We start from the raw sequence: 2,813 nt of genomic DNA on the forward strand, positions 1-2,813 counted from the left end.
AGAAAAAAAATATATCAGAGCAGTTTTTTTAAAAGCCTGTAGTCTGTGCTGTGATTTGAACATGTGGCCTTCCTGCCTCAGCCTCCCAAGTGCTGGGATTTTATACCTGCAGCACCAGGCCTGGCAATCCTAATAGAGTTTTGCTCTTTGGAAGGCACAGACAAGCAATGGGGTAGCATTTGTGTTAAGCAATTCCCTTGGAGGCTGCTACCAAAGTAGAAACACCAGCCAATCACTGCCATCCCACTTCTGGTTCTGAATCAGTTGAAGGATGGGCTAATAGGAATCCTAACTTTACTACTGGAAGCAGAGACCACGGCTTGTGCCTGTGACCAGGGCAGGCCTTCCACCAGAGTTCAACTGCCCACTCTTCCTGTGGGAAGGGAGTATTGTTCCTTCCCTATCAAAGATGAGACCCAGAGGGACACAGGTCTGCCAAAGGAGGCCGTGGCCCTCAGCCCAATGCACTGGAATAAAACCAGAGAGGGCAATGTGCAGACAGGTCTCAGCCAGAGGCGGTGAGCACTCAGTGGACCCCAACCCTCCCACTCCCGCAGGTCACTCCAGTCGAAGGGGCAGAGCCGGAAGCAACTTTGCTACTTTGTTGAGAGGACAAAGTGTGGGCAGATGTTGTTATTTTAGGGGCTAATGAGGGAAGAGAGAAGTGTTCACTTTGCTGACACCTGACTCAGTCTTACACTCTCAGAACATTCCAGAACAGGTGGAGCCCAGAAGCTAAATTTCTAAATGAGGTCCACTTTTTTTTTATCAGTAGGGCTTGGCTGCTAACCATGCTGTGTGGTTTTTGGTGGATGAATGAGGCCGGCAGGGAGGACAGATGTAATTTGTAGTTGTCGCAACTGAAACTCTGAGATCTATCCTGGAAAGGAGCCAAAGCCATCCTCCTGGGAGCCCCACAGGATTGGGTTGGAAGAAAGTAGTTTGTGTGTGTGTGTGTGTGTGTGTGTGTGTGTGTGTGTGTGTGTGTGTGTGTATGTGTGTGTGTGTAAAGGCCAGAGGTCAACCTTGTTTATCCTTCGAGGAACTGTCCACCTTGGTTTCTGAAACAGGGTCTTTTGGTGACCAGGGCCTCACTGGGTAGGCCAGCAAACCCCAGAGATCCTCCTGTCTTCACCTCCCCAGTGCTGGGGTTATAAGAAGGTGCCACCATGTGCATCCATGTCAAATTCATTGCCTACCCTACCAACAGCAAGTATTCACCTAAAAGGCTGCCATAGAAACACTGTGATTCATGGGACCTGTACCCCTTGCCTGGGCTCAGGGATAAATTTGGTCACAGTCATCAAAAAAAGAAGAAAAAATGTGCCACCATGCTTGGCTTTTTGATTAAGAGGATTCTGGGGCTTGAACTCAAGTTTTCAAGCTTGTGCAGCAAGTACTTTTCTAACCAAGCCATCTCCCCAGCCCTTATTTTTATTTTAAATGGCTAGAAGGAAGGGGAGATCTTTCCCTCCTGGGGCTGTCAGAGGGAGGGCCCAGGGCTGGGGAGTGTCTGGATATGTGCTGGAGTTTTAGCAAAAGAATGAAAAGTGGGCCCACTCCTGACATCCTCACTCTGCCCTTCCTTTGACCACAGCCTCCTGAGTGCCTCCCCCATCTTCCATCTAAACTGTCAAACGCAGGCATCCCTTCATTCCTTCACATGTAGCTCATAGGTGAAAATAGGCAGGAGAAATAATTAATTAGAATAATGTCTAATGACATGCAAGTCCTAGGTCTCTTTAGCCACCGAAGAAGCATTAGTGTTTTAAAAGGACAGTGTGCTTATGGGAATAAACATCTCACTGGTTTACATTACAGGCAGAATCCTGGAGCTATTTGTCTGGGAATTGGAGACAGATCTGTTCTCAGCGCTGCACAGACAATACAGTTTCTGTGAAATGGAGAATGAGTAAGGACCAGGCACAAACTTAGCAGGGGTCAAGGATGAAGACATAGAGATGACCATTGATTGTGTAGGATGAGGTCACTGGCAGCTCAAAGGATTTGGGGAGAAGTGATGATGAGCGATAAGTGTGGATTTAATTCAGCCAGGAGTTTGGGGTGTTTATCTGCCAGTCCCTGGACTGGATGTAACAGCCTGGAGGAAGGAATGTACTTACCTGATGAATAGGATGTTGCTTTGGAAGGGGCAGAGAAGGAAACCTTTTAAAATGCTTAGCATGTTTTGTTTGTTTTTGTTACTTGAGACTGTATCTCATATGTTCTAGGCTGTCCCTGAACTTGATATGCAGTTGAGGTTGGCCTCCATTTCTTGATTACTGGGATCACAGGCATGTACTACCATACCCAGCTAAACTCAGGACATTTAATTGCTGAGTTTTATGTCCTTTTTTAAAAGCAAAACCCTTAGGTTTTGTTGTTGTTGTTGTTGTTTGTTTGTTTGTTTGTTTGTTTTTTCCTAAGACAGGGTCTCCTTGTATCCCCAGCTGGCCTGGAACTCCCTATGTAGACCAAGGCTAGCCTTGATCCTGAGATCCACCTGCCTCTGCCTCTGGAGTGCTGGGATTTAAGGCATGCACCACTCACCATGCTAAACACAGGACATTTAATTTCTGAGTTTTATGTCCTTTTTTAAAAGCAAACCTTTAGGGTTTTTTTTTTTTTTTTTTTTTTTTTTTTTTTTTTTTGGATCCTGAGCTCCACCTGCCTCTGTCTCTGGAGTGCTGGGATTCAAGTCATGCACCACCATGCCTAGCCAAACCATTAGTCTTAACAAAGGAAGTACTAACCTCTCTCTTGCTGTAGACATAAGCCCTATGCCAGTCTTTCACCCAAGCAAGTACAGATTC

The 2,813-nt window shown here is 46.2% G+C and overlaps 1 non-coding gene across 1 annotated transcript; it reads left to right on the forward strand.

Moving 5' to 3' along the window:
* The first annotated feature begins 1,172 nt into the window (after positions 1 to 1,172).
* LOC115069750 lies at positions 1,173 to 1,306 on the forward strand. The gene has a single exon (XR_003848985.1). It is a non-coding gene; the product is annotated as a small nucleolar RNA SNORA5 (small nucleolar RNA).
* Positions 1,307 to 2,813: the final 1,507 nt, after the last annotated feature.

The sequence above is a fragment of the Nannospalax galili genome, unplaced genomic scaffold (genome assembly GCF_000622305.1).
Source record: "Nannospalax galili isolate Female #2095 unplaced genomic scaffold, S.galili_v1.0 scaffold213, whole genome shotgun sequence".
NCBI lineage: Eukaryota > Metazoa > Chordata > Mammalia > Rodentia > Spalacidae > Nannospalax > Nannospalax galili.